Here is a 10362-nt window from a genome sequence, read left to right on the forward strand (position 1 = left end):
CAGGAGAGAAAGGTGGCCAGGTCTCATCTTTTTAACTTTGATACTTTGGTGGAACATTACCCTACATAAAATCATGGTTTTCTTGAAAGATTCAGACTTTTTCTTGTATCATTGATTGTCGAACGTGTCTTATAAAAATGGACAGTAGGTTATTTAGTTGATTTTGAGCCCATCTTCAACTCCAAAAGATTAAACAAGCTCATCTTTAATAATGCCAGACCATAGCAGTACTAAATCTCCAGGTTGTTGCTGCCTATGATGAAGTGAAGGTCAGTGCCCATTATTGATCCAGCCACTGGCCCATGCATCTAGTTCATCAAGAGCCAGTCTCATCTTATCAGTCATCAGTCCATGTGGTCGAGATTCAACCGTGCTTGCCTTGGCCATGTCTCTGAACACTGAACACCTTGTACTTGTATTGGGCACTCAAGGGAGGTTGAAGTTCTGGGATATGACAGTATTGAAGGATAATGGATTCCTGGCCACTTCACATTTTATTTTTCTCAGATTTGGCAGTTAATGTGTGTCTTTTTTCTCAACAAGTTTTTAGCAGCTATGTTGCATGTTTGCACCAAAGTTGTTGATTAGTTTGTGGTTATGACCCAATATCTTTTCAATTTCAAGTGTGCTGCATCTCTCTGTAAGACTTTTGACAATTTTTGACTTTTCAGAGCCAGTTAAATCACTTTTTTAGCCAATTTTACCTGCCAAATAATTTATCACACCTTGATAAAGGGTGTTGATATATATTTAGGCCACATCATTACACAAATACCCATAACCTGCATCTGCTTCATCCAATAAGCATTCATGATGTGTTAATGTTAAAATACTTGTCTAATAATTGTGCACATGGAAACCCTGGTGCTAATTTTTAGAGCAGAGCACAGAATAAATGTTAACATAGCTTTAAAAGTGATGAAAAAATGTTATGTACCCAAATTTCTACAATTAAAAAAAATAAACTCATTATATGAAAGAAATATGTCCACACTAACGTCAGCCACCAGTCAACAAAAAAATAGGAGGGTTCCACAGCATAGGTAGCTCAATCGCTCAAGAAAAATGCATCTGACCAAATTTGAATACAACAAATTGCACTAATTTTACTGGGCAATTAAATTATCAGCAAAATTAATATCTATGAATTAAATGTTCCATATTAGACTCTATATTAGGCTCTGGGTTCAGTTCAGACCCCAGAGCATAATAAAAATAGCATGCAAAAAATCCCACAAATAATCCCCTTACAGCTCACCCATCTCAGCACCGATGCTGCCTCAAGTCCCCGTTACCAGCCCAGCCAGTTCATTTGGGTCTCTTTTTTTGGCAATCGCATGTTGGTGTATTCTTTTTAAAACAGTACTTCCAGCTACAACCATAGAATATACAGTATATCCTGCCGAATCTAGAGAATACGGGGTTTTGTAACTTTCAAGGATAATCACTGATGAACAATTTTGAACATAATTTTTGTTGAGTTAAATTTTTCTGATGATTTAGACTAAAATAAGTAAGCAGGCTGATTTAAAATCTGTGAATAGTTTTATTTTATTGCGTCAAGCTTTTTCTCTAGAGTTTATCTTAATATGATTACTCTAGGCTTGATCGAGCTTATCACTAGCGCTCTTCTAGTGGCAAAGGATGATCAAGCTTGAAGTGGGGAGGGTTGGGGGTTGATCTTTGTTACTGGCAACAAGTTGTTATTTGTTTAGGCTATTCTTCTGTTACATGTGAGCCAGTGTGGTGAGATGTTGTGTGCCGCTCTATATAGTGAAACATATTCTAAAAGTGTTAGGGTTGGCGGAACGCACCAAATATATTGTTTATTAAAAGGAATTAGTGCGTTCGCAACCCGGGATCCACCGTGCAGGAAAGTACCTGCTGCTAAATAATGGCGGCTCTATATGGCGGTATATACCAACTCTGTTAGCTTCACAGAGTAACCGCGAGAGATGAGCTCTGTGCCCTGTTAGACTTTCACAGAGGCACAGGCCAACTACCCAGATGTGAGCAGTGAGTGGTCATGCATGCATACACAATCTCCTCGCTGGAGGAGCCAGCATTCTAGGGGCTTATTTCAGCCGGGTCCCTGAACACTCTTATACACAATCTCCTCGCCGGAGGTGCCAGCATTCTAGGGGCTTATTTCAGCCGGGTCCCTGAACACATACAAACACATGACCACATTGGCGCAAAGCATATAGCAAAAGACGATACTAGCGCATGGCCGTGCGGTCATGCGCAGTTTATATAGTTGCAGCACAGGAAGCTGCTACTGAAGTTTTTGCCCTTTCAGGACCTTCCAGAAGGACCAATGGAAAGTGCTGCAGTACCTGAGCATGTTTTGCCCTTTCAGGACCTTCCAGAAGGACCAATGGAATGTACTGCAGCACCTGAGCATGTGACCGAACATGTGGCCCTCGACCTCCAATGGGAGACCCTGCCCTGGGCATGCTCAGTGTGAGTAAACAAGGACTTAGTCCCAGAGAGGCTCGCTCGCCGCAGATCAGTGCAGGGTACCATAGGAAAGCCAGAAAAGGCAGTAGTGACCCTATGCACCGAATCAGCCCCAGCGAGACGCTGGGAGCGACGTCTCCGCTGAGCAGAGCCCACTGCGGCCGATACCGAATGGGAGACCGCAGCAGACACGGATCGAGATTCCCCCTGTGCAGCAGAGGAAACTCGACTCCTAACATTACCCCCCCCCCCTCCTAGGACCCCCCCTCCTTGAGACTCACTACGCTCAAAAGCTGCGATAAGCAGCAGAGCCCGAATGTGCTCCACAGGCTCCCAGGTTCTATCCTCTGGGCCGTGACCCTTCCAGTCCACCAGATAAAATTTCTTGCCACGTACCACCTTGCACCCAACAATAGCATTCACCTCAAACTCATCCGTGGATGAACCCGATGTCCCAGCAGATGACTCGGAAAACCGGGACAAATGAACGGGCTTTAAGAGGGAAACGTGGAAAGTATCGGTGATACCAAGGCGTGGAGGAATAGCCAAACGGTAGACCACAGGGTTGACCTGTTCCAGAACCTTAAATGGGCCAATGTAGCGAGGAGCAAACTTAGTGGACTCAACTCGCAGCCTGATGTTACGGGCGGAGAGCCACACTAAGTCGCCAGGAGCAAAGACCGGAGCGGGGCGCCGGTGTGTATCAGCCGAAACCCTCATTCTCTCCTTGGAGGCCCGGATGGCATCCTGTGTGCGGTCCCAGATGTCACGTGCCTCCACCGCCCAGTCTGCCACCCTAGAATCGGTGGATGACATGGGCATGGGCACAGGGACACGCGGATGCTGGCCGTAATTAAGGAGAAAAGGAGTTTGACCAGTGGAATCGGCTACGGCGTTGTTCAGGGCAAATTCCGCCCAAGGTAGCAAAGATGCCCAGTCATCCTGCCTAGCAGAGACGAAATGTCGCAAATATGTCACCAGAGTCTGGTTGGTTCTCTCCACCAACCCATTCGTCTCGGGATGGTATGCAGAGGAGAGGTTTAACTCTATGCTGAGTAAATGGCAGAGCTCTCTCCAAAACCGAGATGCGAACTGGGGACCCCGATCGCTGACAATCTTATCAGGCATACCATGCAAACGGAAAACGTGTTTAATGAACAACACCGCCAAGGCCCGTGCTGAGGGTAACCGAGGAAGCGGCACCAGATGCACCATCTTGGAGAAATGGTCGGTGACAACCCAAATAATGGAGCAGCCACGCGACTTGGGTAGACCCACCACAAAGTCCATCCCGACCATCTCCCAGGGCCTGTCTGCCACCGGTAGAGGGTAAAGCAACCCAGCAGGCCGTTGCCGAGGAGACCGATTCTGGGCGCAAGAAACGCATGCCTGAATATAGTCCTTGACATCTCGGGCCATATGCGGCCACCAGTATGTTCTCGCCAGAAGCTCAGATGTCCTCTTGGTCCCAAAATGCCCACCCACTCTGGAGGAGTGAGCCCAAGAGAGAACCTCCGGTCGCAAGTTAGCTGGTACGAAAGTCTTGCCCGGAGGCACAGACTCTAGCGAAACCGGAGCTACAGTTCTCAGGCTCTCAGAAGTGACAATAAGCCGAGGCTCCTCCTCCTCCTCCTCCGATGACACCACGGAGCGGGAGAGAGCGTCAGCACGAACGTTCTTCTCCCCGGAGAGGAAATGGAGAGTAAAATGGAACCGGGAGAAGAACAGGGACCATCTAGCCTGGCGAGAATTCAGCCGCTGGGCCGTTTGCAGATACACCAAGTTCTTGTGGTCAGTGAAGACTTGGAAGGGAAAGCGAGCTCCCCCCAAGAGATGTCTCCACTCTGAAAAAGCCAACTTCATGGCCAGCAACTCCCTGTCCCCGATGGAATAATTCCTCTCCGCTGGTGTGAAGGTCTTGGAGAAGAAGAAGCAAGGATGCTTCCGACCTTGAGCATCCTTTTGGAAAAGGACTGCTCCAGCACCAACGGATGAGGCATCCACCTCCAAGATAAATGGTTTATCAACATCGGGGCGATGTAGGATGGGAGCGCTAGCGAAGTGTGACTTGATCGAGAGAAAGGCATTGAGACCTCCTCTGACCACAACTTGGGATTTGCTCCCTTCTTGGTGAGGGCAACCAAGGGAGCTACCAAAGTTGAGAAGTGTGGAATGAACTGGCGATAGTAATTAATGAACCCCATAAAGCGCTGCACCGCTTTAAGAGAATGGGGTTCCTGCCAGTCCATTACAGCCTGTAGCTTGGCAGGATCCATAGCCAAACCCTGGGCAGAGATGATATAACCAAGGAAAGGCAAGGACTCCTGCTCAAACACACACTTCTCCAACTTGGCGTAGAGGGAGTTTGCCCGTAAGAGGTCGAAGACTTTGCGAACATCTCTCCGATGGGAGTCAATATCTGGAGAGAAGATGAGAATATCATCCAGATAGACTACGACCGAGGTGGTGAGCATATCCTGGAAGATGTCGTTCACAAAGTCTTGGAAAACGGCTGGGGCATTACAGAGCCCGAAGGGCATCACCAGATATTCATAGTGCCCATCCCTGGTGTTAAAAGCCGTCTTCCATTCATCCCCCTCACGGATGCGAATCAGGTTGTAAGCACCCCGCAGATCTAACTTTGTAAATACCCTCGCTCCCCGTAGCCTATCAAACAGCTCAGATATCAGGGGTAGTGGGTACTTGTTCTTAACGGTGATGGCGTTAAGACCCCTGTAGTCTATGCATGGACGTAAGTCTCCAGTCTTCTTCTGTACGAAGAAGAACCCTGCCCCTGCCGGTGACACTGACTTCCTAATGAATCCTCTTGCCAGATTCTCCTGGATGTACTGGGACATTGCCTCCGTCTCCGGGAGAGATAACGGATAGACTCGACCCCGGGGAGGCTCAGCACCAGGCAAGAGGTCAATAGGACAGTCATAGGGGCGGTGAGGCGGAAGGGTCTCCGCAGCTCTTTTGGAGAACACGTCTGCATAAGGCCAATAGTGCTTGGGGAGAGAGGAAAGATCTGCGGGTACCTGTGTAGTAGCAACCTGAACGCACTCCGTCAGACATCTACCCTCGCAAGATTTACTCCAACCCAAAATTCTCCCAGAGGACCACTCAATATGAGGAGAATGATAGCGAAGCCATGGTATCCCCAACAGGACCTCATCAATTCCCTCAGGAATGACAAATAGGGAGATTATCTCCTGATGTGATGGAGACACAGATAGCGTGAAAGGAATGGTTTGGTGGGTAATCTGTGAAGGTAGTGTTGACCCATTTACCACTCGAACGGTTACCGGCTTGGCGAGCATCACCAAGGGTATTGCGTGACGCTGGGCAAAAGCGGAAGACATAAAGTTACCCTCTGCCCCAGAATCCACGCATAGCTCGACCATAAGAGTGGATGGGCCTATGGTAATTGTCCCCTTGAAGGACAACTTTGAGGCAAACGTCGCCATGTCTAGTGTACCTCCTCCAACTGCCACTAGACGCTGATGTTTCCCCGACCGCTGAGGACCCTTGGAGGCAAGGTGTCCTGACTGCTGGCAAACATGACGGACCTTATGTGCACGAGCAGACTGAGACTTGGATCCCGCTCGTGTCACCTCTAAGGCCTCATGTGACTCGGATGCCTGGACTGGAGATTCCAAAGGTTTGGCGAAGGTGGGAGCCAGCCGAAACCTCTGCCTACACTGGGCTCGCTCCAACCTCCGCTCGTTAAAACGGAGGTCAATACGAGTAGATACGGCTATGAGCTCCTCCAGTGTGGCGGGAATCTCCCTAGTGGCCAAAGCGTCCTTCACATGGTCAGCCAGCCCCCTCCAAAATACGGGAATGAGGGTTTTATCTGGCCATTCCAACTCAGACGCTAATGTCCGGAAGTGAACAGCAAAATGGCTGACCATGGTTGAACCCTGAGTCAAAGCCAGCAGTTGGAGCGCTGTATCATGGGTGACTTGAGGTCCTAAAAAGACCTGTTTCAGAGTGTCCAGAAACCTAGGAACACTCCGCACCACATGATCGTTGCGCTCCCACAGCGGCGTAGCCCACTTCAACGCTCTGTCCGACAGGAGAGAGATTATGAATCCCACCTTTGCCCGCTCAGTAGGGAAACGTGCAGCCAGAAGCTCGAGGTGTATACCACATTGGCTCACGAAACCCCTACAGGACTTACTGTCCCCAGAGTATCTCTCAGGCAAAGGAAGGTGAGATAGGGTCGGAACAGAGGTGGCAGTGGGTAAAGCTGCTGCAGCCATGCTAGCAGCCTGAACAGCTATTGCGGTAACATCCACCGCCGAGGTTGCACGCTCAAGAGACGCCAACCGGCCCTCCAGCAGCTGGATGTACCCCTGCAATCGCTGTTCATCCGCCATTACTTAGCCAGATCCTGGCGCTAGTATACTGTCAGGGTTGGCGGAACGCACCAAATATATTGTTTATTAAAAGGAATTAGTGCGTTCGCAACCCGGGATCCACCGTGCAGGAAAGTACCTGCTGCTAAATAATGGCGGCTCTATATGGCGGTATATACCAACTCTGTTAGCTTCACAGAGTAACCGCGAGAGATGAGCTCTGTGCCCTGTTAGACTTTCACAGAGGCACAGGCCAACTACCCAGATGTGAGCAGTGAGTGGTCATGCATGCATACACAATCTCCTCGCCGGAGGAGCCAGCATTCTAGGGGCTTATTTCAGCCGGGTCCCTGAACACTCTTATACACAATCTCCTCGCCGGAGGTGCCAGCATTCTAGGAGCTTATTTCAGCCGGGTCCCTGAACACATACAAACACATGACCACATTGGCGCAAAGCATATAGCAAAAGACGATTCTAGCGCATGGCCGTGCGGTCATGCGCAGTTTATATAGTTGCAGCACAGGAAGCTGCTACTGAAGTTTTTGCCCTTTCAGGACCTTCCAGAAGGACCAATGGAATGTACTGCAGCACCTGAGCATGTGACCGAACATGTGGCCCTCGACCTCCAATGGGAGACCCTGCCCTGGGCATGCTCAGTGTGAGTAAACAAGGACTTAGTCCCAGAGAGGCTCGCTCGCCGCAGATCAGTGCAGGGTACCATAGGAAAGCCAGAAAAGGCAGTAGTGACCCTATGCACCGAATCAGCCCCAGCGAGACGCTGGGAGCGACGTCTCCGCTGAGCAGAGCCCACTGCGGCCGATACCGAATGGGAGACCGCAGCAGACACGGATCGAGATTCCCCCTGTGCAGCAGAGGAAACTCGACTCCTAACATTACCCCCCCCCCCCTCCTAGGGCCCCCCCTCCTTGAGACTCACTACGCTCAAAAGCTGCGATAAGCAGCAGAGCCCGAATGTGCTCCACAGGCTCCCAGGTTCTATCCTCTGGGCCGTGACCCTTCCAGTCCACCAGATAAAATTTCTTGCCACGTACCACCTTGCACCCAACAATAGCATTCACCTCAAACTCATCCGTGGATGAACCCGATGTCCCAGCAGATGACTCGGAAAACCGGGACAAATGAACGGGCTTTAAGAGGGAAACGTGGAAAGTATCGGTGATACCAAGGCGTGGAGGAATAGCCAAACGGTAGACCACAGGGTTGACCTGTTCCAGAACCTTAAATGGGCCAATGTAGCGAGGAGCAAACTTAGTGGACTCAACTCGCAGCCTGATGTTACGGGCGGAGAGCCACACTAAGTCGCCAGGAGCAAAGACCGGAGCGGGGCGCCGGTGTGTATCAGCCGAAACCCTCATTCTCTCCTTGGAGGCCCGGATGGCATCCTGTGTGCGGTCCCAGATGTCACGTGCCTCCACCGCCCAGTCTGCCACCCTAGAATCGGTGGATGACATGGGCATGGGCACAGGGACACGCGGATGCTGGCCGTAATTAAGGAGAAAAGGAGTTTGACCAGTGGAATCGGCTATGGCGTTGTTCAGGTCAAATTCCGCCCAAGGTAGCAAAGATGCCCAGTCATCCTGCCTAGCAGAGACGAAATGTCGCAAATATGTCACCAGAGTCTGGTTGGTTCTCTCCACCAACCCATTCGTCTCGGGATGGTATGCAGAGGAGAGGTTTAACTCTATGCTGAGTAAATGGCAGAGCTCTCTCCAAAACCGAGATGCGAACTGGGGACCCCGATCGCTGACAATCTTATCAGGCATACCATGCAAACGGAAAACGTGTTTAATGAACAACACCGCCAAGGCCCGTGCTGAGGGTAACCGAGGAAGCGGCACCAGATGCACCATCTTGGAGAAATGGTCGGTGACAACCCAAATAATGGAGCAGCCACGCGACTTGGGTAGACCCACCACAAAGTCCATCCCGACCATCTCCCAGGGCCTGTCTGCCACCGGTAGAGGGTAAAGCAACCCAGCAGGCCGTTGCCGAGGAGACCGATTCTGGGCGCAAGAAACGCATGCCTGAATATAGTCCTTAGAATAGAACAACCTCCAGCACACATAAAAAAGGTGAGAAAAGTCTTGTCTTCAATTCACAATGATGCAATTTTATTCATTAATTCTGGGGGTTCACAGCCATGAAACAAAGTATAATGAAAGATTTTCCCAACGTTTCGACCGTAAAAAGGTCTTTATCAAGGGTACAATCTATACAAATAAAAACAAAAAATACAACATAATAAATTGTATACTATGAAAATACAGATAATAAATCAAGAACTGTTATTACATAACATCAACAAAAATACTGGTAGTCCATATATGTATCTGAACTCTCAAAATCAACACCATGAAAAAAAGTAAATATGATATCCATTTATCAAATTAATCATAAAACCAGGTGTTCACATAATATAGGCCTTGAAGGCAGGACAATAAATGATGCATGGTTCCAAATGAACCTAAAGAGAAAATAATGGGTAAATAAATCAATAAATAACTAAATGTCTATAATCACCCCAATAGAGGTCAGAGCCGTGAAAAAATAAGAATGGGGAGGTACAAATGTATATAGTCGCTCTATAATATACAAATCCTGCACAAAATGTATAGCACATAAGCTATAAGGATATAAATAAACACACGAAAGTTAGTAGCGATGTATCCCCATAATGAGCCAGAGGTCCCCGGGAGAAAAAAAGAAAAAGACCACCAACAATGAACAAATAAACAAGCCTCAGCGTGCTGTGAAAGATAAATACCTTTAGTGGTGAACAAGATAAGAAAAGGCCTCCCCGAGCAGTAATGGAGCAGTGTGTAGAAGGACCTTATATAGGGCACTGATGTAATCTCCGGTCAGTCACATGTGGTGAAGCCGAGTCATCCCGGAAAAAGCCGAACAAGAGAGAGGAGAAGTACTCATGTGTCGTAACCATGGCACCGGGTTCTGAACACTGAACACCTTGTACTTGTATTGGGCACTCAAGGGAGGTTGAAGTTCTGGGATATGACAGTATTGAAGGATAATGGATTCCTGGCCACTTCACATTTTATTTTTCTCAGATTTGGCAGTTAATGTGTGTCTTTTTTCTCAACAAGTTTTTAGCAGCTATGTTGCATGTTTGCACCAAAGTTGTTGATTAGTTTGTGGTTATGACCCAATATCTTTTCAATTTCAAGTGTGCTGCATCTCTCTGTAAGACTTTTGACAATTTTTGACTTTTCAGAGCCAGTTAAATCACTTTTTTAGCCAATTTTACCTGCCAAATAATTTATCACACCTTGATAAAGGGTGTTGATATATATTTAGGCCACATCATTACACAAATACCCATAACCTGCATCTGCTTCATCCAATAAGCATTCATGATGTGTTAATGTTAAAATACTTGTCTAATAATTGTGCACATGGAAACCCTGGTGCTAATTTTTAGAGCAGAGCACAGAATAAATGTTAACATAGCTTTAAAAGTGATGAAAAAATGTTATGTACCCAAATTTCTACAATTAAAAAA

General features: G+C 48.1%; 1 long non-coding RNA gene across 1 annotated transcript; it reads right to left on the reverse strand.

The window, feature by feature from the left end:
• Positions 1-8939: 8939 nt before the first annotated feature.
• Positions 8940-9775, reverse strand: LOC138680546 (uncharacterized). Its single transcript, XR_011321649.1, has 2 exons — positions 9610-9775; positions 8940-9055 (listed from the first exon to the last, which is right to left on the reverse strand). It is a non-coding gene; the product is annotated as an uncharacterized lncRNA (long non-coding RNA).
• Between the last annotated feature and the right edge of the window lie 587 nt (positions 9776-10362).

Source organism: Ranitomeya imitator, chromosome 5, assembly GCF_032444005.1.
Source record: "Ranitomeya imitator isolate aRanImi1 chromosome 5, aRanImi1.pri, whole genome shotgun sequence".
NCBI lineage: Eukaryota > Metazoa > Chordata > Amphibia > Anura > Dendrobatidae > Ranitomeya > Ranitomeya imitator.